We start from the raw sequence: 26,434 nt of genomic DNA, 5'->3' as shown, positions 1-26,434 counted from the left end.
AACCGAAGCTATTAATGGACAGGCGTATAACAGCAAATAACTATTTAATCCATGTCCTTCACAGATTTACTTCTCCATCTGTATCAGCTATAGCCGCCCATTTGTGTCATAATACGCGTATCTAAAAGTGCATCATACATGCCCGAATAAGCAAGCGTAAAGTGTTTTCCTCATTCCTATAATGAATTTAACTTTCCACTATGAGTCACACAGGACATAACGCCACCTTAAGTACATAGTTTCAATTGGGTGGTAGATGCGGGCTAACTAATTTCAATTTCAAGCAGAGAGTTATTGTTCTGTGTAGGGTGTTCTATTCCCGTATCGTAACACACGCACACGCACACGCACACACACACGCACACACACACACACACACACACACACACACACACACACACACACACACACACACACACACACACACACACACATATATATATATATATATATATATATATATATATAATGTGTGTGTACCCGCCGTGGTTGCTCAGTGGCTATGGTGTTAGGCTGCTGAGCACGAGGTCGCGGGATCGAATCCCGGCCACGGCGGCCGCATTTCGATGGGGGCGAAATGCGAAAACGCCCGTGTACTTAGATTTAGGTGCACGTTAAAGAACCCCAGGTGGTCGAAATTTCCGGAGTCCCCCACTACGGCGTGCCTCATAATCAGAAAGTGGTTTTGGCACGTAAAACCCCATAATTATTATTATATATGTGTGTGTGTGTGTGTTTTTTTTTATTTGTAAGATACCTTATAAGGCCCCTACATGGGGATTGAGTAAGGGGGGCATACAATCAAGTACATACAATCTATTAAGAACAGCCTAAAAGTCAGAGAAACATATTAGCTACATAAAGCTGCATATGATTACAAAAAAGGAACAATATAAGTTTGTAACAAACGTATATATATATATATATATATATATATATATATATATATATATATATATATATATATATATATATATATATATATATATGTAGTTAGAAGAAGCCAACAAACAGAGACACCAAAGACAATATAGGGGAATTGTACTTACTAATTAAATTAAATAATTTTTAAATTAATGGCAACGAACGTCCACTTTCCCACTTTCGTTGCCATTAATTTATCATTTTTCAATTCAATTTGTAAGTTCCAGTAATTTCCCCTATGTTGTCCTTGGCGTCTTTGTTTGTTGGCTTTTTATGATATGATTAATACCAGAACAGTTGAGTGAGCGCGAGCGCCTTTTGGCGCTGCCGCCTCAGAAATAAGTGAATTTATTTCAGCGTTCGATAAAGCATATTTAGTTCTTGGTTTGTGTTCGTAAGAACTCAAGGAACACAGAGAAATGCCTATTTGAGCTACGAATGCCGTAGTTTTCGCCAGTGCAGGATGCATTTTACGATGTCCAATATATTGGACATAGGGTCTCAGTGACAACTAAAATACGATTGTATGCACTTGTAGTCTGTTTGCGCTACTTAGAAAATAACAGATATTTCGGCTGTAATTACGAACTGTCTCAACTGTGTTGAGACAGTGCGTGCCTCAAAAACCTAACCCCGATGGCCTAAAATACTTTGTGCTTGCGACGCCATGTGGCCTTATTTTTGATTTCGAAAGGAACGAAGTACAACCAAGGAATTTCTGGAATTGGAGAGTCGGCCGTGCTCAGGCTTGCAACCAATCTCGCTCCTGGAAAGTACACCTCTCTTTTAACATACTTCACGGCTGGTCCGTTACTTGATAAATTATCAGTGAAGGACACATCTGGTACCGGACCAGTGAAGAACAATGGAATTCCAAACGGTGCGAACCTGTCTAGCGAAAGTGAGCGTAAAGTTAAGGGACGAGGAACATCAAAGATGGTGTTGAGAGTTGATGGGCAAAAGTTCTTGTTAGATGGTACAACGACAAAGCCGTAACACTGATGTCATATGTTCTCGGAAAGCATCCTGATGACACGTGTCGCACGTGGCCTAGCCAGGAGAAAAAATGTGAATCTTTCCAGACCAAGTATTGTGTGTTTGTACGACAAGTATATGGGAGTTGTCAACATGACCGATCGCATGATCAGCTATTACTTAATGAAGGCTTTATGGCCAACACCTTATGGCCGAGAAATGGACCATAAGGTTCATTTTGCACTTGACGGACATGACCTTAAGCCACTCATGGTTACACTACAGAAGAGGTATGCGCTACCAGCAAGAACGACCCAGGGACACATTCCAGTTTTTGGAATCTCGCGTCTCTGTGGGAGAGACTCTGGTCACTAAAGCACTGCAAATTCCCACAGACAACGACAGTGATTCGTACTGGCAGCCAGCCAAAAAGCGGGCTCCACCACCTCTTCTTCAAGTCCGATCAACAACAATCGGTCATTTACCACGACTTTCCGCAGCTCCAAATGCTGCCCCCAGCAGAATGGAAGGTTGCAGCATAAAAACCAAGTTTTTTTTTTTTGCACGAAGTGTCAATTTTATATTGCATCAGAAAGGAGCGACGATGCTTTGAGAAAGCCCACTCCTCCTAATCAAAAAGATTCATAAGCTTGGATCTTGTTTGACATTGTTGATTTGTACTTGCATATTTGTAGCAGCCGCAAAGAAAATTTGATTTTTGTTGCAAAATCCTTTCTTTCAGCCATTAATCCCAAGTACAACATTCTGTCTGTTGACGGAAAAAAACCCCCTAGAGGCGCAATGTCCAATATATTGGACATTGTGCTAAGTCCAAACAACGCATCAGACAGCAAAACTACGTAGCAGTTTTCAGCTACGCACCCCAAAAACGCATTTTTGAAAGTTTAACGAAAATCCGGCAACTGAAGTTCACTCTGGGCCCCAAGAGCGTATATATAAGAGAGAGAGAGAGGTCTGACACCTCCGATCGTATAACTTAATGCATTACCACCACGTGTGCTTTCGCGTTCACGTGTTACAGGAGTAACACGTGAACATGCTGCCGAGCTTTCACGGCGTTATGGGCTCATTCCAACAGTTTTTTCGGTTGGCGATGGTAGCAGACTGGGAATGGGTACCCACAGTCCCCGCCGGTGTTGAATCCGGGCCCACAGCGTGGGAGTCAGCTAGAGCAAGAAAAAGAAGTTTAAGGAGATGTGTACAAGAATGCTACAAAAATATGCATTGTGTACCTGATTAAATCAAGCTGGCTAGGTGACTATGTCACCGCCGCGTTTCCACGGTACCAACAGATCATCATCATCATTAGCCACTTCCCTTGCAATGTGAGATTCACGCCTTGTAGCATCTATGTGTGCGCCTTTGGATTTCAGTTGCATATTATTGCACCAGGTGGCACGCCATGTAGCAGCTGCATAGGTTTCGGTACAAGGTGCATAGAGAAGTCTTGAGGAAGGAAGATTACAAAGATGTATAAATATTGATGTAACGAAGAACATGTATGACATGCCTGATTAATTCAAAAAGGCTATAAGCGACTGTTTTTCACCGTCCAGTTTCATAAGCAATGCAGTTGAATCAGCATCATGGTCATTACCGTAGTAATGAATAAAGAGAAAATCGGACATCCACCCGTTCGTAGCAATTGCTACAAAGGAAACCCTTACGGGTTCCTCGAAAGAAAAGCCTTAAGGTTGAAGAAAAATTCGTCCTGGTCCGGGACTCGAACCCGGGACCACCGCCTTTCCGGGGCAGCCGCTCTACCATCTGAGCTAACCAGGCGGCTAGCAGATGGCAGGGCGAAGTCGAATTTGTCGACAACACGAAGCAAAGGCAAAAGTTTGACGTAGTAGTTCTGCGGAAACCCGCAAGGTGCATTACCGTAGTATTGTGCCACTTGGCATGCGCGCCGCATGGCGTCGATACGTACAAACATTGCATTGCAGTTATGTCATATTTCACAAGGTGTCCCGACATGTAGCAGTTGCATATTGGCGGCGAAGAGTTACGGAGTCGCCATCTATCGGAAGCGCCTCACTTGCGTAGTATGAGGGATCACTCGGCGCGCTCCTCATAGGTTTCGCTTACGGCGCTCAATAAAAACACCACGCGGCAGCCCTCCTGGAAATTTAAGCAGGTACTCTCAAAACGAGGGAAGTCTTTCACTGTCAATATAATAATCTTGGGCAAACTGAAAGCGCAGAATCGTTTACAGACGCTATCTCTTTACCGAATACGCACAGTACGCGAACGCCACTGCGCGCGGTCGCCGTGATGGAGTCTCCCGAACCGGCTTCTTGCATGAAAGGTAGGCAAACACTGAGAGTAAACTATGTGAAATAGGTTCTTATAGTGGGCTGTCTGTATAATCAAATGGGGCATGACAGAATGGAGCCTCAATCCAGCGATCGCACGGGTTCGCAGCGACCGACTGCGCGTCTGCATGCATGTCCGCGCACAATGCTTTGCTTTCGCTGTGAGCGCGTTTTCGCACCATGCCGTGAGCTTTAGGCCGCAGCATATGAGCATCTGACAGTACACTAGCAACCATTGTTGCGTGGACGCTATCAGAACTGTTCAAAAATAATTCCGTTATAGAGACTTCGACGCCTGCTACGGCGACTGATGTACCGTCGCGATGATTCAATCTTTGCTTTTTTGTCTTCTAAATTCTTGGATGTTTCAATATTATTTCTCAAGTTGCGTCGCACTGTGTGTTTATCGGTGTTCTCAGCGTGCGATTGCCCTCTGCTTGATTTTCGTAGTCCAGTGCATTAATTCATAACACAAATATGATCATATGCCGTGTCTTTTTTTTATGTGCGTATTGCCGCTCCCTTTCCGTTCCAGTGAACTTGCCAGTATCTAGCATCAACAAGTTCATAGACAGAACCGTCATGATATTAGCCGGGCAGTGGGCGCGGGCGAGCGTCTCAGTGCGCGTTTTCCGAACATCGCAGAGCCGGCGCCGTAGCAGAAATCCTCCTCGCGTTTGTGCTTGCTGCATACCCGAGTTGTAGCCGATGGCTATCTGCCAGTTCTAAGTTTCGCCAGCCAATTAAGCTTCACGGAGCTCTTTGCCCTGTGGCTACATGTGAATAAGGCTGACACCGGGCTCCGTTGCGTGCGTCCGGCAGTACGGCACCGAGCAGTAGCCTACCATGCTGCACACGTCCAAAGGCAGCCACTACCTATTATAGTACTTTCAAATGTTGTCAAGCAGACACCCAAGGCGGTAAAGCCTCACCACTTAATCAGAACCGCGGTGCAGGTGGGACTTTCATCATCAGCCTGGTTACGCCCACTGCAGAGCAAAGGCCTCTCCCATATTTCTCAAACAACCTCGGTCATGTACTAATTGTGGCCATGCTGTCCCTGCAAACTTCTTAATCTCATCCGCCCACCTAACTTTCTGCCGCCCCCTGCTACGCTTCCCTTCCCTTGGAATCCAGTCCGTAACCCTTTATGACCATCGGTTATCTTCCCTCCTCATTACATGTCCTGCCCATGCCCATTTCTTTTTCTTGATTTCAACTAAGATGTCATTAACTCGCGTTTGTTCCCTCACCCAATCTGCTCTTTTCTTATCCCTTAACGTTACACCTATCATTCTTCTTTCCATAGCTCGTTGCGTTGTCCTCAATTTGAGTAGAACCCTTCTCGTAAGCCTTCAGGTTTCTGCCCCGTAGGTGAGTACTGGTAAGACACAGCTATTATACACTTTTCTCTTGAGGGATAATGGCAACCTGCTGTTCATGATCTGAGAATGCCTGCCAAACGCACCCCAGCCCATTCTTATTCTTCTGATTATTTCCGTCTCATGATCCGGATCCGCCGTCACTACCTGCCCTAAGTAGACCCTTACCACTTCCAATGCCTCGCTACCTATCGTAAACTGCTGTTCTCTTCCGAGACTGTTAAACATTACTTTAGTTTTCTGCAGATTAATTTTCAGACCCACCCTTCTGCTTTGCCTCTCCAGGTCAGTGAGCATGCATTGCAATTGGTCCCCTGAGTTACTAAGCAAGGCAATATCATCAGCGAATCGCAAGTTACTGAGGTATTCTCCATTAACTTTTATCCCCATTTCTTCCCAATCCAGGTCTCTGAATACCTCCTGTAAACACGCTGTGAATAGCATTGGAGAGATCGTATCTCCCTGCCTGACGCCTTTCTTTATTGGGATTTTGTTGCTTTCTTTATGGAGGACTACGGTGGCTGTGGAGCCGCTATAGATATCTTTCAGTATTTTTACATACGGCTCGTCTATACCCTGATTCCGTAATTCCTCCATGACTGCTGAGGTTTCGACAGAATCAAATGCTTTCTCGTAGTCAATGAAAGCTATATATAAGGGTTGGTTATATTCCGCACATTTCTCTATCACCTGATTGATAGTGTGAATATGATCTATTGTTGAGTAGCCTTTACGGAATCCTCCCTGGTCCTTTGCTTGACAGAAGTCTAAGGTGTTCCTGATTCTATTTGCGATTACCTTAGTAAATAGTTTGTAGGCAACGGACAGTAAGCTGATCGGTCTATAATTTTTCAAGTCTTTGGCGTCCCCCTTCTTATGGATTAGGATTATGTTAGCGTTTTTCCAAGATTCCGGTACGCTCGACGTCATGAGGCATTGACTTTAATCTTTCGTTTTCAGCTCGCTTCGGCGCTTCCGAAGCAGCCATCGCGGCCGCGCTGTGTCGACGTGATCCCTCATGCCACGTCACGCCGGCGGTGGCGCTAGCTGTTCCAGTGGTCGAGCTCGCCGCCAATAGCAGTTGCGTGCTTCATGTAGCTGACCCTGGATGTAGTAGGCTAGGTGAAAATTTGCCACCATCCCGTTTCGAAGGGGATGACATCACTATCATCATCAACAGCGAACGTACCGTGCCACGGGATGTGACGCCACGTAGTCTGGATGCCTGTGTTTGCACATGCACCCCAAGTACTATCCCGGACGACCCAGAGCAAGGGTAAAGACTCTTCACAAACATTTTGGCATGGGACCGGCAGAGTATTACACGGATGCCAGTCGAAACAGCTCGGACACCTTCACCACAGTCTCTACATGTGAGAACAACATAATAACGGCATCCTTCAAAACCAACTGGGCATGCGTGGCAGAGGTTGCAGCCATCGCCTTGGCCATTCAGGACGCCAAGCGCCAAACCGATTCGGCTGTCATATTATCAGACTCACAAGCGGCTTGCCACCTGTTTCTAAATGGAACGACACCCCAATCAATACTCGAAATTTCAAGCAATCAACAAGAAGGGCACCACACTATCATATGGTGTCTGACACAGGAGGGACTGTCAGGAAACGCGAGGGCAGACAGTATTGCTCGGGGAATAAACGTCCGAGCAACGGCATGGCCTAGCGAAGACCTTCCACCGAATTCTCGTGACATCCTCCTACAGCAAAGACAGGAACGGAGACGTTTTGGACATCCTCACTCCGATTTAAACAGCCAATAGGAGAGGGACTGGCGTCGTATTCAGACGAATACATACCCCAGCCTGCACCACTTACGCAGAATACACCCCACGAGGTTCACTGACGAGTGCCCGTGGTGCACAGACACACCCACACTAAAGCACATCACATGGGATTGCCCCAGAAGGCCTCCGCACATAGACAGCCCCATATTACACCGACATCCACTAATGAGGCAGTGGGAGGCTTGCGGACAAGGGTCGGGAGCTCTTCCGGACCAAGCCCAGCGAGCCGCTCGTGCCAGTGGGGCCCTGGAATAGGGGCCCGAACCATCGTGCCTTACCTTATTTATATTCAATAAAGTTTTTACTCCCTCACTTTTCGCGACACGTTATGGCGCCTCCTCGCAAGGGGCGAACCTGAAAGAGCTATTCGTGGAGCTACGCGCGCGGCTGCAGCCAGGCAGCGTCGGGCTCTGTCGAGAGCAACGCCGTTGACACAGGGCGGTTCAGGTCGTTCTCGGAAAAACGACCCGAAGAGACCGAGTGCGAAGAACTGCCGTGCCGCAAATGGAGCCCCCTTGGAGGGGGGCGTGTGCCGCGCGTGCCTTCTTCTTTTCCAGGATCCTGCAAACTATTTCCCCCAACATATATATTTATGTTACACTTCCCTGCCATTCAGGTTAGCGCAATTGAGAGTGAGATCACGCGACTTATCTGAGGCCGATGAGCGCGCATATATAAAGGGCTGCGTTCGTGCACTGCTGTCGGGACGGACATTGCTTCTTCTGTATCCTAGGCAACGTTCGCGAGTTAGGTCGGCCGTTTCGGGCAGATCGTTAAAATTAGGCCCGGGGCCACTAGACCGGTCGCGTGCTCGCTACCAGAAGGGGGCGTAGGCATCGCCACCAGAACAAATGCAACCACTAATGGCGCTTTGTCGGGGTGTCGCCGGCGGACTGTTCGCTCGATACATCGGGAACATCGCTTTCGAGGGGCAGTTTATGCTCTGTTAAAAGTCTATCCGCGTTTCTCTAGCACGCGGAGGCCTCACTATACATAATGGAAGGAAACGAAGACCCGTCTTGTATTTCGCGTCCAAACCACGACTTGCTGCGACGTCAGTGCGGCCTCGCATTTCGTCAACTAGTTCCTGGTTTATCGGCCACTTTTATGCTAGGAAGTTCATACTTTCTTCTAGCGCTATGGGCCGGCCTTTTATGTTTAGAAAGGTTCGGAAAAGTTGTCTGGTTTGGTGCTTGCTTTGCAGTTGGGGGTTTTACCGATAAACAACTGCCAAAATTATGACGTCGTGGGATCCACTGGTGCTTCGCCTTTCATTTTTGTGTCTTCATTGATCAGTTGATACCGCGGGAGTGTAACCGTTCAGTATTCCTTAACACTCATCCTTGTACTTTTGACGGCCGCAGGAACTGAACCACTGCGGGGTCCTCGATGGCACCCCTTTTTGATCCGACAGCATCAAATGGTCCATTCAACGAAATAATTCATCACCCCTTCCACTCTATGAAGAAGGACGAGCAACAAAGCTGTGAGGTGTTTTACCTCAATCGGCGCGTCTGTGTAATATAGATATAATAATAATAATTATTATTATTATTATTATTATTATTATTATTATTATTATTATTATTATTATTATTATTATTATTATTATTATTATTATTATTATTATTATTATGGAAGGACACAGACAATGAATACACCGGTTGACTGTGGAGGAATTCATTCTTATTCTTTTATGAAGTATATAGCAACGTGTGCAAGTACCGCTTCATGGTAGACGGGAATTCCACAATATTTACAACTTCACTGTAAACTACGTAATAATGAAAAGTAGATGAAGTTGGGCGTAATGTTGGAGTCGTCTTATACCTGTGTCACACGGGTACATTTGGAAGGCCTTCCAGTCGACGGCCTTCGAAACGCCACAACTCTATCGACTCTAAGGAGTTGTAGCGCTCCTACACGGCACTTTTGAAAGGACGTTGAGTGGTTCAGACGTTTCTCGCAAAATTGTGTGGCGCTGCGGATCTTTATTTTCGTTTTTATGCCACGAAAAGTAAAACAACATTAAAGCCACTTAAAAGCTCTATGGCGGCGGTATGACGACAGCCGGCAGCACATGGAGTAGAGAGAGAGTGTACTGGACAACATGGAGGAAGGAATGAATACAAGCACGTCGCTGTTGTCGATTCGCACATATCAAGTGGCAAAACTACTTCATTGAATAATTAAAAACACTCATATATAGTATTTTAGAGCATTTTGGTTTGATTTGTTCTTTATAACCGTGAGTACGAGCGCACTGTGAACGAGAGGGCATGTTCGCGCTGTTTCAGCTTCCGTTGCTCAAAGGCTATCGAGATTTCGATAGAGTTGTAGGGTGCTCCGTCGACTCGATAGACTATTAGACAGATTTAGCTTAGGGAACGCAAGCGGCTTGCGTACGCAAGAACTAGGGGCGACGGTACTGCGCATGCGCAGACCGATACGTCTGCTTGCGTCCTTGGCTTGTTGGGGTAGACGAAAACATCGCTGCCCCTAAGCGGTCACGTTCCCTACGTGACCCTCGCGGTGTACGAGAACTTAAGAGTAGCTAGCGGGTAGATAATCTGATAACTCTTTCGCCAAGTGTCGACAGACATCGTTTTTATTATATCAGAGAGGTTTACCGTGTCCGGTATTCGGGTAAACGCAGGCGGAAAATATTGCTGTAACCTAGTCTATTCTACTTAGCTACTGGTGTAAATTTTCGGCAGTGGCGTAATCGTGTTGCTGCCAAAAATTTTCACCCGCAGCAGAGTAAAATACACTTGGTTACTGCAATATTAGCTGTTTTTGTCTATTTGAGCTTTGCGCCACAGGTGGCTGCACCGTGCAGGCCGCTCCCATTTATGGCTCCGCCCCAACGCCCCAACCTGCTCCGCCTGCGTTTACCCGAACACCGGACACGCTAAACCTCTCTATTAACTGCTTTTAATAAGAATAGTTTTATGTGCTTAACTTCATATGCTTGATTTCATGTTTTAAAATATGATAACGCAGCAAAGATCAGACGTTGATGGCGCTGCGAGCGCTTGCGATCTCACTGCGGCTTGCGTTTGGGGCCGCTAACCTGTCTGCTTGCGTACGCAAACGCAAACGCACCCAAGCGTTAGGGGCCCCAACGCATTGCGTCCCCTTAACTAAAGAGAGAGAGAGAGAAATAACGTTTATTTGCACCCGCAAAAAGAGCCCCGAGGAATCAAGAGCCTTCCTATCTCTTCGGCTTGCTCCTCCCCTTTCAGCTGGCTGATGCTCCTTGGAGCTCAGCGGTGTCCAGGGCCATGCGAATGACTTCTCTTTGGTCATCTTCCTTCGAGCTGGTGATTAAAGTCTCCCAGGATTGTCTATCCCTATCTGGTTTATTGTATCTAGGACATGTCCATATTATGTGGATCATGTCCGCCTTTGCCCCGCAGTGTTTGCAATTCATGTTCTCAATGCTATCGTGCCATCTCTTCAGAATGTAGGGGTTGCAGATCACCCCCGCTTGGAGTTGCCTCCATGTTATCTCTTCTTGCTTACTTAGTTTCTTATGCGCCTCTGGCAGTGTTTTCCTTCCCATTCTATAATAATCGAGAATTTCGCTGTAAGTGTTTGTGCCTTCTTCTTTTTGTAGGGGCTTCTTGGCTGTAGAGGCTGCATTGGTGTACCGGTAAATAAGCTCTCGGGCCAATGCGTGCGCTTTCTCGTTGCCAGGCAAGCCTTCGTGGGCAGGAATCCATATAAGGTTTACTAATTCTTCTGGAATTGGTCCTTTCTCCAATATGTTGAGCGCCTCTTTGGAGATTCTCCCTGCGGTATAATTCCTGATAGCTGTTTTGGAATCTGACACTATGATTTTGACCCCTTTTTGAGTCAAAGCTAGGGCTATGGCCACCTCCTCTGCAACCTCCACTCTGTTTTGCGGGGTACTGCAGCTCTTTGAGTTCTCACCGTTAGCCTGTGTCGTCACTGAGACAAAACCTGGTCTGCTTTCATATTTTGCTGCATCCGTGTAGAACACCCCTTGCTTTCCATCTAGTGATTTTTGTAACGCTTTAACCCTGTCTTTCCTCCTGTCCTGGTGGTGAATGGGATGCATATTCTTCGGGAGTGGTGGTATGCATATCCTGTCTCTGATTTGTGACGGGATGGCTCCCGTGTTTCTTACTTTGTTGCTGGTTTTGTATCCTAGTTTCTCTAGAATTCTCAGACCATTTCTGCTCCCCTTAACTAAAACTCTATATTGACTCGGCGGCGTTCGAAACCGCCCGTGTAGCAGCTCGAACTTGACCTTTGAGTCAACTGACTATCGGTTGGAAGGCCTTCCAAACGCCCGTGTGACACGGGTATAAGTAGCTAATTGGCATATAATTTGTTCCTGGCTGTTTTCAATAAAAGAAGAGTTACGCCGTTTTCTGTAACCATACTCCCTCCGTAGACGGCCGTGTATTGACAGCAGACAGGAATTCTGTAAAGTTTACAACTTCACTGTGAACTAACCAATTATGACAAGTAAATTAAACTCGGCAGTCAGTTTGAGGTTAGGGAGTTGGCCTTGCTGTTGTTTTGTGGCCCAGTTTAGGCGACTACAACAAAGCGCAGGACGAGTTCACGCGCTGCTCTATCGGCCAATAACTGGAAACGAAGGACGCCGAGGGGACGCGGAAAACACCAGAAACACCCACAGGTGGAAAGAAATCCGATTAGTGGCTGCGCCGTAGAAGAGGCACTAGATCTGCACCCTCGCTCGGAACAAAAGGGTAGACCGTCCGAGCTGAAGGGGAGCGTTCGGGGAGACGGGCGTGAAAAGGTAGGGGGTGCTTGAGGTGCCCATGCGCTTCCCACATGTCCCGTCGACCGTCTCGGTCACGGAAAATTGGGCGACGCGACACTGCCCAGCCGGTTCAATTGAGTGTGAATGCTTGGAATCCACGTGCGCCTTCTGAGAATGCCCGTGAAGACGACGGTAGCTTTACCGCCACGTAACCGGCTACGACCGATGGATGCTTTTGTGTGCGATCGCCATCGGGTCCAAATTATGGTGCATGGATTTCAAGCGAACCGGCCCACAGGTGCACGGGTGCTTTCTCAGTACTGGCAGGGCAGCCCACTGTCCGGCAGACATGCAATCAATAAGCCGTGGTTTCATGGAAACATTCTCGCAGCTTGCGTGGCGGCCGCTTGCAGGTGAAGAGGGGAGGACATCAAGGGCCGATACTGGCAGCCTAACGTAGGGGAGATGACACGTGTCTTTCAAAAATCCTATCACCTAGCATGTTGTAAAGAGTGCCACTGTTTCCACCAATGCTCTGTGCGGCACGAAGGTGGTTGTGCTATTGGTTACAATGATGGGAACTCACATGTGTGCTTGGCTGGTTTGCGACTCCTTTTTGCAACTGAGGCCTTAAAAAGTCATGTTTGGTTGTGTGGAGAAAGCGGAGTTTCGGGCTTGGACTCGCACACACGCCTCGGCGTTTGAATAAAGCGTCACTTTATCGGACAACGGCTCGCGTTGCCACCGTGCACTCGAATCATCGAGGGGCACTGACTTCGGACCTTAAACACCTTCCCTCCTTAACTAGTGTTGAAGCTACCAGATGATAAAGGGAAAGGAAATTAACTTCGGCGTAATGATAGAGTCGTCCTAGCGGCCAATTTCAGTGTGATCTTTTTCGAAGGTACCCGCATTAGATTGAGAGCTACAGCGAATTCGCGAGAAATCGCAGACCAATATTTTTTCACGTCATCGCGACGCGTAGATGGACGGACATCGACCACCGCCGGAGGGTAGCTATATGCAGCGTCGCTGTAAAAGCTGGAGTCTGTAGCAACAAAACGGCACCTAAATTCCCATTGGCTGCGGCGTGGCCACGTCGCTTGCGCGCCTTGACGGAACAGAGCGGGCTAAAGACCCAGATTTCCTGCTCTTTCGCCAGTAGGGAAAACTACCTACGTCGGACGCCATGTTCTACCTAGCCTCCTCAAGCCGCGTATCCGCGTAGATGGCATCCGGCCGTCAACGGGTGCTGCTGCACCGCATGGTTCAAACGTAAGTTTCAGGCATGGGGCGCGTGGCTTTTTTTTTTACCTCTTTTCTCTTTGTTCTCTTCTGACCCCTATCTCCCAACCCCAGTATAGGGTAGCAAACCGGAGACTGATATCTGGTTAACCTCCCTGCCTTTCCTCCTCTCTCTCTCAGGCGTGGGGCCAGACAAACAAATACGAACCCAGAAGCGCACCGCACTGTTGAGGCCTAACGCGAAATTTGTCGCCGTAATCACCAATGGTGTCCGTTCTCAGCTTTACGGCGACGCCTGCCGCGCCTCTGCGGTCGCGCCGGCCGCAGAGGATCCTGCGCACGAAACAAAACGATCAGCGCGCGCAGAAGCTCACTCGAAGTTCGCTCGCAGCAGCGTGCCAGTGACTGCGTCGAGAAGAACGTGGCCGCCGGAATGAGCGCCGCCCAACAAGATTCGTAGGCGGTGCTTCGAGGCTTGTCCCTGCTTAAAAAAAAGCAAAAAAGCATCTAGGGACACTAGAGCAGGCCAAAGGATACACCTACCGGGCGCGCGCCAGGTGTCGCGTGAGGGCATACACAGCGACGCCATGTCACCCTCGCTCTCGGAAGCCTGCGTTGAAGCGGTCTGCGCATGCGCAGTACCGTCGCCTCTAGTTCATGCGCACGCAAGCCGCTTGCGTCCCCTAAACTAACAGTCTCTATTATGGCTGTGTTGTCCGCGGGTTCCTTGTCCGCGCGAGCTCACACCTGCCTTCTAAGTTCTCATGGGTAATCGCTGTAAACAAATTAATGTATAAAGAAAACAGAATCAATTCGAAAGGAAAAACGTTGGTAAGTAGTGAGTTTCGAACCTTCGACACCAGGCTCAGAGGTTGTGTGTTATACCCACCGGGCTGAACCAAGATAGCAGGCTGTGGGCCTCGATTATTTCCCTGGTCATTAGGTTGCTGTTTTTGTCTGCACATTACCTTTTTTGTATTCAGACCGGCAACCGCACTGCTTACAGTGCATACCCAGATGGCCACTGGCTGCTTTCGTCACGTTTCAATGTCACTGGGTGTGCGCCAAGTTTTAATTTGCTTCCAGTAGCCCGACGCGGAACCAGCCTGAAGAAGACGAGCGAGACTTGGCCTTCCGCTCTTCTCTGTCCGGCTTTTCTCGGATCTGTCTGCGGCTCCTGTTGCTTGGCCAGGTTTTTGTTGGTGTTAGGTTTTTGTAGGCTTATTCACTGATCTCCTGATTATCCTTGCGCCTGCTTCTTCCTAGGCTGATGCCCAAACACTCCCCCGGTAGGAGTTTTTCTCTTTGGACGGTCTCTATTCCGACAGACGAATTACTCCTGAATTCGTTTATCCGCAGTGGCGTGATTACAGACCCGGTGGCTGTGGTTCCTTCCAATGGAAGCTCTATGCGGCTGACCAAACCCCAGGCTATCCAGAAATCTCTCCGTGCTGCTACCTCTGCATACCAGACCATCACAGAAGTGAAGCAGTTCGGCCGCGGAAGTACCGTGTGCAGATCACCAGACCAGGCCTGTGTCGCAAATTCGCTTAACTGTTCAGCATTCGCGTCACTGCCAGCGAGTGCATTCATCCCTGCTCACCTGGTATGCACCAAGGGAATAATCATGGGTGTCGATGCTGATCTATCTCCATCAGAAACATTAGAGATATTGTCTGGGGCTGTAGTAATTGCTGTTTATCGCTGCAATCGAGTGGTAGACAATAAGAGGGTCCCAACAGAATCGGTGATTGCAACATTCGCAGGAACTTCCTGTCTATCAGAACTAAAGGTGTGGGCCCTTGTGTTCAGATTAGAACCTCTGGCATCGCACCCGCTACAATGCCGTAATTGCTGGTGATGCGGACATAGTAGTGTAGGATGCAAGTCTAGTCAGCGTTGTTACAAATGCGGGGAAGAGCACGATCAAAGTGGTTGTAGTGCCCAAGATGAGCGATGCTGCCTCTGTGGTGGAAGTCACGCAGCCAATTATTCTAACTGCTCTGCTAGGGCTCAGTAATTGCAGGTGGTAGAAATAATTGACAGGCGACGTTGCTTCAGGAAGGAGGCGGTAAGCATCGTGAAAGAAAGGGCGCTTAACTATGCGGGTGTTGGGAGGCAAACTCTTACCTCGGACGTATCACTAACAGCAACTGTAGAGGCCGCTGTGGAAAAGTCAGTTACAAAAGATATGAAACGGCTGGCAATGAGCCTTGGGGAATGTATAACATCGCAGGCCGTCTCTGGTAACTTATCTCATTTGATGCAAGCCACCTGCCTTAGTCCTAAAATGACCCAAACAGTTGATCCCAAGCCAAAAAATTGTGTTAGGCGTTCAGGTACCCATCCTTCTAATGACGGTGTTGAACCTTCGACTTCCTGTTTCATAAGGCCTGCTTATGGTAATCCGGCTAACACGGATTTCGAAATGACAGATGTGGAACAAAACGCTCGAGCGTATAAAAGAACAATGTCGCCAATCAATGATTCTTCCTCCAGTCCTCACTCAAAAGCTAAGAAAATTCAGCCCAGTGCTGCACCGAAAGAAAGCATTCTACAGAAAGCAATTTCGGCTGCGGCACTTCCTAAACCATAGGGTCGCTGAAAGTGCTTCAGTGGAACTGCCGCTCTCTATATTCTGCTTCAGTATATTTAGTTAACTTGTCTAACTATTCAACTTAACCCTGATTTAATTATTTTACAAGAAACGCGGTTAAATTCCACAATATATTTTCAATGAAATTTTACAGATGATTTCGTCTAGACCGTCTTACTAGAGGTGGTGGATTAAGTACATTTATTTCGTTTCAGATTTGCCATAAGGCCAAAATTTCATTTCATCTTTCTACTCCTGAGTGTGAAATCCTAGCGAGAGACCTGAATCTCCCTGGATGTTGCCCCTTTACCATTATAAGTGCATATTTTGACAGGACATCCTACTGTCAGGTGACTTCGACTCTCACCGTATATCAGGGAGATTAATAACACGTTTGTGGGGCACCGGATTATGAAACTGGTCATTGGACAATGGGCTAACGTGTGTAAACTCCGGATCTATTACGTTTGTGCGGGGTTTATCTTACTCTGCCATAGATCTTACATTCTGTGGCCCGAGTGACTGCGTATCTTCTTGGTCGACTGTTAAGTGTGCGACAAGCCGTGATCACCTTCCAGTAATTTTTGAAGTAGCACGTCCTCTACCATTTATGAGTAGTCAGGTGCGAACTTTCATTAAATACAATATTTAAAAAATGCTTAGTAAATGTTCTTTCATCTCTATGTGATGCGTGCATTGAGCGAAAAACCACGCTTTGGAAGGTTCTCGCAAAAACTCTGAATTTGAGATTCGACTGAATAACAGAAATTCATACGGCCTTGGTAGAATGACGAATGCGCTCGTGATTACAGAATAAGAAAAGCCGCTTAGAAAAGCTAATACGTAATCAGAGTCCCAAAAATTGGAGCGATTATACATTTTTTCGAGCCTTCTTTAAACATACTGTTTCAAAAGCCAAAGACAAATATGACTGCAAGCATTTTGATTTACTATCTAACAAAAAAATTAGCGTACATTGTTCAGTTTCCTCCGCAGTAGGAAAGTTCTTCCGCGTCCAATTAATATCGACTCCATAGTCTTAAGTAGAATTGAAATGAACCGATCACTAGTAGAAATCGCGAAGGGATTATAAATTAGATTTTCTTCAGTTTTGCCAAATTGTGATAGCTTACGAAGTGCATCAAATGGTTTTGCAGAAATTACCATGTTACATTGGCTGAAATCGTGGAGCGACTGCTAGATCAAGCTCCCGGGGCAGATGGGGTAACCTCTGCCATGATCAAAATTTTCTTTAACGAAGCTTCTGATGACATTTTAGCTCTTATAAATCACTCAATTAGATTTTCGAGGATTTCGCCTGCATGGAAAATTCCTAAAATAATTCCAATTGTTAAAACTCATGGGAAGGATATACAATAGTAACATTAGACCAATCGCGCTAGCCTCAAATTTGGAGAAATAATTGGAAGAATCCTGTATGCCCGTATGCTTAAATTTGTAAAGAACAAAGTCTTGCTTAGTCCCTGTCTAATTGGATTACGACTATCATTTCAATCTAACGCATGCTAATGGGGACCTAGAAAGTAGAATAAAATTAGCACGATGTTGAGGACAGATAGGGGTTATTGTGACCCTAGACATCTCCAAAGCCTACGATACTGTAGAATACGTAATTTTATTCGATATATTACGAAATCTAGAGTTTACAAATTACCTTGTAAACTGGATATGTAAATTTTTAAATGGAAGGAAATTCTGCTGCTCTCTAAGAGGCTTTTCTTCGAGCATACATGGTGAATCACGAGGTGCATGTTCCTCAAGCAGCTGTAATTTCTCCATCATTATTTAACTATCTGATGAATTTCATTCCTCGGGGCATCAAGTTGGTCAGACGTATGTATACGCAGACGATTTCGCTTTCCTTGCACCAGGCAGTGATATTCAATCCCTAGATTATCGTCTACAGAACTAACTCTAAGCCATATAAACCTGGTTAAACAAGATTCGCCTTTCACTTAACGTTAAAAAGTGCTCGATATTGGTTTTTCTTCTTAATAATGTCGTTAACATATCGCTATCCTACCGTCTCGAGACTATACCTCAAGTGCAGTCGGTGAAGTACTTAGGTATCGTCTGTGACGGTTCCTTCAGTTGGCTTGGTCATATTGACCAAAACGAGTGAGAGCAGTTGGCATGCTACGTAAGCTATGCAACAGTCGGTCGGGGATGTGGAGAGACCCACTACTGTTCATTTATAAAATGTACGTGTGGCCCATTACAGAATTTGGATGTGTGCTCTTCTCTGGTGCGCCAGCTTATGAATTACGCCCCCCTGTTCTGAGTGGGCGGGAAGCCCTGCGATTGTGCTGCGGATTACTGAAATTCGTGTCTAATAATGTCTTACGTCAAGAAGTCAGCTTGCCATCAATATTGTGCAGATTCCGGTTGCTGACGATGCAAACATTCTTAAATATGTACGAATCCCCTATTAGAAGAGTGGAAAACATATTGCTACGGCATGATCCGGGCGAGGAGAAGAGGAAGACGACGTCGTCCTTTAAACAAAGCCGGTGCAACATTAACCGCAACGGTTTCGTGGTAGAGGGGCGGGTCACTTCGACCAAGACGACGGAGCTGCTGCGGCCACGCCGGAGCCGACGCCTCGCTCGGCTGCCTCCACGTGATGTCCCACAGCGCCTTCTCTGGCTGCTCCAGTGCGAACGACCGGCGCCAGAATGCATCAGATGGAGCCCCGCCCTTTCTCGGGAAAATTCGGCGAGGACGTGGCGGAATGGCTCACCCACTACAAGCGTGTGAGCAAGTACAACGGCTGGAACTCCACGGCTCAGCTCGACAATGTCGTTCTGTTCCTCACAGACACTGCGCTAGTGTAGTTCGAGAACAGCTTCGTTACTGACCTCACAGAGTGCTTTGGCGATTCCATCATATCTGTTGCGCCGTCTTCAACCAGTGCCCATTCTGCGCCTTCTGCATCTGCCCCGCCCGACGACATTACAAAAATGATTGCACCGGACCTCTCAACCCAACAAGCCACGGAGCTCCGTGGTCTTCTCGAGTCGTACTTCGACCTGAACGATCGCCCTTTGGGTCAAACTACGGTCGTGAAGCATCGTATAAATACCGGCGATGCAGCACCTGTTCGCCGATGCCCATACCGGGTATCGCCTTCTGAGCGACAAGTTATCTAGAGTGAGGTTGACAAAATGCTTGCCAAAGGGATTATTGAACACTCTTCCAGCCCGTGGACTTCCCCTGTTCTCGTCAAAAAGAAGGATAACAGTTGGTTCAAAAAGGACAACAGTTTGCGATTCTGCGTTGACTATCGTCATCTAAACACGATCACCAAGAAAGATGTATATCCACTTCCCCGCATTGACAATGCTCCACGGTGCCACTTATTTTTCATCGATAGACCTTCGCTCTGGATATTGACAAATTGCCGTTGAATTAAATGGACCATGAAAAGACCGCATTTGTCCCACCAGACGGTCTATATCAGTTCCGGGCAATGCCTTTTGTCTTGTACAATGCCCCGGCGACATTTGAAGGGAGGATGGACTAAAATCCCTTGATAATTTGAAAGTACCGCCACTCTTTGAACTCTGCCGCCGCCGCGCGACCTCCTCGCCCCTTGCGTGTTCCCCCCGCGGCAACCAGTTTTGCCCCCGTTTTTCTGCACGACGATTGGTCTCCCTGCCGTTGCCCTTGGAAACGCGCGTATCTTGAGTTTTGCTTGTGTTTTTCTTTTTCGTTCGCGCCATTTTCCTGCTGAGCACTGCTGGCTCGGTGCTTTAGCTCGGCGTAGCGAACGTTGTGCGCAGTGTTTCTGGTCTATGTGCTAGCGCTATGCCAGGCTGTTGCGCATATAGCTGCAGTAAGAAGATTGAAGATGGTTATGCCGTTTTAATGATGCCACAACGAAAGCGTGACGGCTTGCGTAGGAAGCAGTGGCTGCATGACATTGGCCAAAAGAACTTTGTTCCGACAAAGAACAACGTTGTTTGCGAGCTGAGGAGTCTTTCTTATAGCTCGTAGCAAAGCTTACCGTAATGCTGCATTTCTTTTTTTCATTCTTCCGGCCTGCTCACCAGCGTTTTTTGTTGCGGTTGTCCTCAGTATGCTTAATATTCTGGGGCGGCCCCATCACTTCGCACGTCGCTAACTGTTGTTATTCAGTCGAAAGTGCAGTATTATTGATTTTGTTTTGCACCCTGAAAAATTTAGTGGCAAGTGTACCCGTAGTATTGTAGGTGATGAGCGTTAACAAGTCAAAATTGAGCTTTTCTTTAAGTTTTAAGGCAAAAGCCTTTAGATCTTTGTTTCAAGGTCGCGTTGTAAACTGGAAATATCACGTGACCCAAGGTTGGCCAGAGGGGACCCAAAGCATGTCCACCCCTGTATGAGAGAATGATTACCCAAGTTAATTAATGAATCATTAGTGGTTGACATAAAGTGGATTAGGGAGGATTAAGGTTGATTAGAGTGTATTAAAGAAGATTAAGGTGGATTAGAGTGCATTACGAAGGATTAAGATGCATGAATAAAGATTTAGGTGCGTAGAGGAGAATTAAGGCGGATTATGGTGCATTAAGGTGAAGTGTTGATGAAAGACTATTAAGACCGATTGGGTGGATTAGGGTGCATGAACGACAATCCAATCACTAATCAATCATTACTTTGGTAATCATTAATCATCTCTTATACGCGGCTGCACATGCTTTGGTTCACTTCCCGCCTTCCTTTGGTCACGTGATATTTTCTGTAGCTCACAACGGGACCTTGAAACAGAGGTCTAAGGCTTTCGCTTAATAAGCCACACACAAAGGGATGTGTCACAAGCAATACTAGACCAGACGCACGAAGTAAAGCATCTGATCATGTGGCAGAAAAATTGTCTGGAGTATAGAACTCGCCTCAAAGCTCCCTTTAAATCAGTATACCCCGTTCATACGGCTTTAAGAAAAAACCAACCTCCTCATAAACGTTGCCTCCAGCATTATCGATGCTGTTAGTAGCATTTCTCAAAATTTTCAACCCCACTGGGGCGCGCAACTGGCCCAATATAACACGCCTCCATAGAATCCTGCGGCCCGTCCGCGGGAGCCCAGGAGGAATAGCGTGCCGTGCGCAGCCGGCGGGCGAGGAGAATCGAGGAGGAAAGCGCCGTGAGGAGGAGAGTGTCGCTACTTTCAAATTATCAAGGGGCTTTAGGATGGACATGCTCTTGTGCGGCTTCAAACGGTCCATGTGTTTGTGCTACTTGAACGGCGTCATCGTATTCTCTTCAACTTCTGCGACCCATCTTGAAAGACTTTCATCTATTCTTTCTGCTTTTCGCACCGCTGGCTTGCGGCTGAACTCGTCCAAGTGCCACTTCGGTCACCGCCAAATAACTATGCTCGGACATCTCGTCGATTCGTCAGGCGTTCGCCCCGACCCCACTAAAGTTCATGCTGTGCAGAATTTTAGGGTACCAGCTTGTGCCAAAGATGTTCGCAGCTTTATTGGCCTTTTGCTCTTATTTCCAAAGGTTTGTGGAAAATTTCGCCCATGTTGCCCGTTCCCTGACTTACCTCCTAAAGAAAGACGTTCCTTCCTGCTGGGGCTCTGAACAAGCGTCTGCTTTCTCGCTCATGACGCTGCTCACCACACCTCCTGTTCTCGCCCATTTTGACGCCTCCGCTCCGACAGAAATCCGCACTGACGCCAGTGGTTACGGCATCGGCACAATTTTAGCTCAACGCCAATGTGGGCGCAACCACGTTATCGCCGACGCCAGCCACCTCCTCTCTACAGCCGAGCGCAATTACTCGATTACCGAGCGCGAGTGTCTCGCCCTCATTTGGATGGTGGGCAAGTTCCGATCCTACATATATGGTCGACCGTTTACAGTTACAACCGATCACCATGGCCTTTGTTGGCTTTGTTCCCTCAAGGATCCCACGGGACGCCTCGGTCGCTGGGACCTACGGCTGCAGGAATACACATACACTGTGATCTACAAGTCGGGTCGTCTACATCAGGACGCCGTCTGCCTGTCTCGTCATCCCGTCGATGCACCGGACGGTTTAGTAGATGTCGCACCGATCTGCGTTCTTTCGCTCTCCGCCTTGCAAGACATTGGCGCTGAACAACGACGCGATGAATAGTTACGGCCCTCGACGGGCCATAACTATTCTCTATGCTCTATGGGCTCCATGATCCGTCTGACCCATCCCTTCACATATTCGTGCTACAATATGGCATCCTGTATCGCCGCAACATGCACCCTGACGGGCCCGAGCTCCTCACTGTCATTCCCTCTCATCTGCGACAGATTGTACTCCAGCAACTGCTCGACGTTCCCACCGCTGGACACCTTGGCGTCACTCGGACCTATCTATGACCGAATTCGGCGACGCTTATTCTGGCCCCGTCTCAATCGCTCCGCGCGGTGCTATGTTGGCGTGTGTGAGTCGCGTCAACGCCGGAAAAGACCAGCTGTGCATCCTGCTGGTCTGCTGCTGCCTTTGGATATACCGACCAACCTTCCTTTTTCGCGTTGGCGTTGATCTTCTCGGACAATTCCCTATATCAAATGACGGAAACAGGCGGATTGCCGTCGATACGGACTATAAAACTCGCTATGCCGTTACTAGAGCCTTACTGACCAGTTGCGTTACCGACGTCCCTGACTTCTTGCTTCACGACGTTATCTTGCACTACGGTGCACCTCGTCAACTTCTCACCGATCGCGGAAGATACTTTCTTGCCAAAGTCATGGACGACTTACTTCGATCATGTGCTACTAAACACAAACTTACTACCGCTTACCATCGTCAAACTAACGGTCTTACCGAACGCCTGAACCGCACATTAACTGACATGCTAGCAAGGTATGTTTCCTCCGATCATCGCGACTGGGACACTGCTCTACCATTTATCACGTTCGCTTACAATTCCTCGCGCCACGACACAGCTGGCTGCTCACCCTTCTATATCCTCGTCGGCCGTGGGCCCACTTTGCCTTTCGAGACTCTCTTTTCGACCACACTCGACTCGCCGACAGAGTATATTCGGTATGTCAAAGCCACAGCGACCCAAGCACGCCAGATTGCCCGCATTCGTCTTTCTGCTTCACAGACACGCCAGAAGTGCCGTTACGACCAGCATCATAACGACGTCGAGTACGAACCAAGTGCTCTTGTGCTAGTTTTATCTCCAACTCGGCGTGTTGGTCCTTCGGAGAAATTCCTCTCGCGATACTACGGCCCTTACCGCATCCTTCGCCAGGTGAGCCCTGTCACATATGAAGTGTCTCCACTGGATGCCACCGTACATTCACCTCTCTCTGACGTCATCCTCGTCAGCCGTCTCAAACCGAACCTTTCTCAGGCCGATGAACCGCACCATTAAGGTGCTTTTTCCGACAGTGGTGATGTCACAGTCGGTAATGTGGGAAGAAGAGGACGCTGATGGTGGCCTTGGAAGTGACGAAGAAGAGTTTAGTAGTATCGCTGCTCTATGCTTATTGGCTCCGCCATTAAAAGCCATCTGAGAATAGAGGCACGCTTCTGCCTTTCCGTAACGATATATAACATCACATCCAAATTTTCCTGGCGGCTGGAAATGTGCTCTGGAAGCTGCTGCTGTCCGACATCACAACCGCTCCTTACGGCTGGCCTTGGTTGCTGCACGCCTCATTTTGCTGCCTGTGGAACCAGCGCATGGCTACCGGCGGATTATCTCCTGGGAATCATAGGCAAGGTAAATCTAGAAGAACGTGCCAAGACAAAAGTACAGGAGCATTAGTACAAGCTATCAATGAAGAAACTTTATACCAAACATCGGTCTAAAATTCCAGACATCGAACCAGGACACTTGGTTCTTGTACGCGAAGGACTTGACGCGTCTTGGAGTCGCCATTCATCGGCCCCTACGTAGTGACCATAAGAGTGGAACGAGTAGGCGTTATGAAGGTCTTTTATTACGAAGCACCAGGGGAGCAGATTGAATCGAGCGCCATTGGCAACGTCATTCCGTGTTACCCCAGGAGAGGAGACAATCAAAGCCGCGGAGCGTGTGAAATGCCTGAAGAAGACGACCGAGACTGGGGGTGCAGGCACAGAAAAGGAAGTTCATTGAGATGGCGGACTAAACAGACCGTCTCATTTCTTTACATAGCAACCTAATATCTCTCTACTAGAAACATTATATCCATAACTTATAAATACAAGCACTACAGCACATAATCTCAACATAACCACTCGCTTCACAACAGTTACATTATTCAATGCTCGACATTTCGTAGACGTCAATTACGTCTCAGTCTTTAATGTTTTTTGTCTGTCCTTATGTCTGTGAAAGACAGGGGGCTCTTTCCAAAATATTGGTGTGAAGGAGAGGAGGGTTCGGGCTCCTGTTGGGACGGCGTGTAAAACCACTGAATTATCTGGTTTCCGAACAACGCCAGTACAGATGAGGGGAGAAAAAAATATTTGCGCTCTTGTTGACGTTACCAACAAGAAAAATTCGTGGGGCAGCAACATTCATACAAGCGAAGCTGTTTAGGCTGCATAAATGGGCTGCATACATTACGAAATCGTACAGTCTCTTTTTTCATACGGAAGCACACTACGACGACACAGCCGCCGCCGCGATCACCGCACCTGCTCCCGTGCGCATCAGCCGCGCCGTCGCCGCACTCTTTACCGTGGCTCATCATACAGCATTTAAACTATATGAAGCGCACGAAGGCCACCCTGCTACACTGAGTGCACGTTCTTATGTGTATATAGTGTTTCTCTTACAACGCCGAAATTATGTGGTTCTATTTGGACCCATACCCGCCGTGGTTGCTCAGTGGCTATAGTGTTGGGCTGCTGAGCACGAGGTCACGGGATCGAATCCCGGCCACGGCGGCCGCATTTCGATGGGGGCGAAATGCGAAAACACCCGTGGTGCTTAGATTTAGGTGCACGTTAATGAACCCCAGGTAGTCAAAATTTCCGGAGTCCTCCACTACGCCGTGCCTCACAACGAGAAAGTGTTTTGGCACGTAGAACCCCATAATTTAGTCTTTTCATTTGGACCTCTCGGACCCGCGGAAGTAGCGAGGGACCAAGACCTCGAGGAGCACAACGCACGAGACTGACGTAGTGGCCGCGTCGCGGTAAAAGCTTGTCCTCCCTGAGTGGAGGGAGCCTAACCGATTCTGCAGGCATTTTTCAATAAAGTTGTTCCCTCCCTCTCTCTCTCTCTATTTGGAACCAAGCTATTAGAGCAAATTGGGGAAGTTGGCGGAGTGCTTGATCTTCGGGATCGGTCCACGCATTCCTGTTCACGTGCCGTGATAGCAAATTAAGCGGGCCCCGTGGGAACGCATGCGGGGGGGGGGGGGAGGGGGGGTATACGAGGGTAGAGGTAAACAGCTTCGCTGAAAAAAATTGACAAACACCTTCGCAAGCGATGGCCGTCATCGTGCGCGTAGTTTTACTTCCGGCGACAATAAAGCGGCTCCACGGGACGCGAACGGCCATCCATCGCGCCTTATGGTTGTTGCCAAAATACACCTTTTTAAAGGAGCAGGACAAAAAAAAAATATCACGTGGTCTCGTATAATATATTAGACTGTGCTCCACGGGCCGACCTGCTGCGGCGATGCCTCGTCTGACTGCGTGCATGCAGGGCGGCGCACTTACCTGCGAGCGGAGCTCCGGCAAAGCGGCGACGAGCCAGCTGTGGCTGCGGCGGACCGGCACTGTCCCGGAAGAACAGCCTCGTTGGGCGCAGATTGCACACCGCGTATGCGGGCCGCGACAGGACGAAGCAGGAAGAACGCCACAGCGCCACGCGCAAGCCGTGGTTTTCAAGGCCGGGTTACCGTGCCTGCGCGTGCACAAGGCTTCGGAAAATCAACGGCGCTCAGCAGAGGAGGACAATAAAGAAGACGCACATACAGCCTCTTGTCCTCTCTCCGCGTCTATTTTTGCTCCCTTTATTTCCAGAAGTATGACCCATCAACTAAGCTCGAACCTAAATTTGTGGTATAAGGCAATCGCGAGTAGAAAACGCCCTCGAACGTACGTATGCTGCATCTGCTGGCGATTCTTACATTATGTATGTGTGTGCTGCTGTTTTTGCTGTTTACAACGTTTAGATTTTTAAAAGGGGAGTTAGGCTCGCTGAAGAGAGATGAATCGAGTCACGTTCTTAACCTGACTTGGCATACAGCGCGCATTTACGCAATGAACTGTCACCGGAATGTTTAACGTTTGATCAAGCGTTGGTCTCGCAGAGAGGTCTGTTCGCGCGAATACGGCACGTGCTCTCCTTTCCACTCGGGATCTCTCCTCCTCCGCCGCCTCAAGGGCGCGCCAGCCGCTGACGTCGGCGTTTCGTACGCACACGAAGGAGCCGAGGCTCGACTGCGGCCGTTGTTTATATGCGCAC

The 26,434-nt window shown here is 48.0% G+C and overlaps 1 protein-coding gene across 1 annotated transcript in view; it reads right to left on the bottom strand.

Moving 5' to 3' along the window:
* Positions 1 to 25,836, bottom strand: part of LOC142586009 (NADPH azoreductase-like) — an 85,752-nt gene extending 59,916 nt beyond the window's left edge. The window contains exon 1 of the mRNA XM_075697222.1: positions 25,684 to 25,836. The gene's annotated coding sequence lies outside the window, so the exon portion shown is untranslated. The remainder of the gene's footprint in view (positions 1 to 25,683) is intronic.
* Positions 25,837 to 26,434: the final 598 nt, after the last annotated feature.

The sequence above is a fragment of the Dermacentor variabilis genome, chromosome 6, assembly GCF_050947875.1.
Source record: "Dermacentor variabilis isolate Ectoservices chromosome 6, ASM5094787v1, whole genome shotgun sequence".
Taxonomy (NCBI): domain Eukaryota; kingdom Metazoa; phylum Arthropoda; class Arachnida; order Ixodida; family Ixodidae; genus Dermacentor; species Dermacentor variabilis.
The sequence above is the reverse complement of the archived record's forward strand: the minus strand, read 5'-3'. Positions and strand labels throughout refer to the sequence as shown.